This window comes from Nanorana parkeri, unplaced genomic scaffold (assembly GCF_000935625.1).
Source record: "Nanorana parkeri isolate BGI_ZX_2015 unplaced genomic scaffold, ASM93562v1 scaffold2801, whole genome shotgun sequence".
In the NCBI taxonomy this organism is placed as follows: Eukaryota; Metazoa; Chordata; class Amphibia; order Anura; family Dicroglossidae; genus Nanorana; species Nanorana parkeri.
In genome coordinates, this window is record NW_017309069.1 from 58,957 (window position 1) to 59,216 (window position 260).

Here is a 260-nt window from a genome sequence, read left to right on the forward strand (position 1 = left end):
CTGTTCTTGTTTTTCTTTTTCAGTACTTTTATTAATTATAAACCCTTCATAATAAATGTCTCCATATCGATGCAGCTCGTGCTGTACTTTTTCCTTATTTTTTGTTTGTAAAAGCTCCGCGTGTGGTGACAAGTACTCAGAATGAAAAGCGTGCGTGGAAACGCTGAGAGGATTCAAACAGCTAGAAATGTGTTACAATAAAGGGAATACATTACCATTTGTATCCTTATTTTATATTGTAATCAGCAGAATTTGGCTGT

At 34.6% G+C, this 260-nt stretch overlaps 1 protein-coding gene across 1 annotated transcript in view; it reads left to right on the forward strand.

Annotated features, from left to right (window-relative positions):
• Positions 1-260, forward strand: part of PRDM10 (PR/SET domain 10) — a 55,115-nt gene that overhangs the window by 35,648 nt on the left and 19,207 nt on the right. The window lies entirely within an intron of this gene.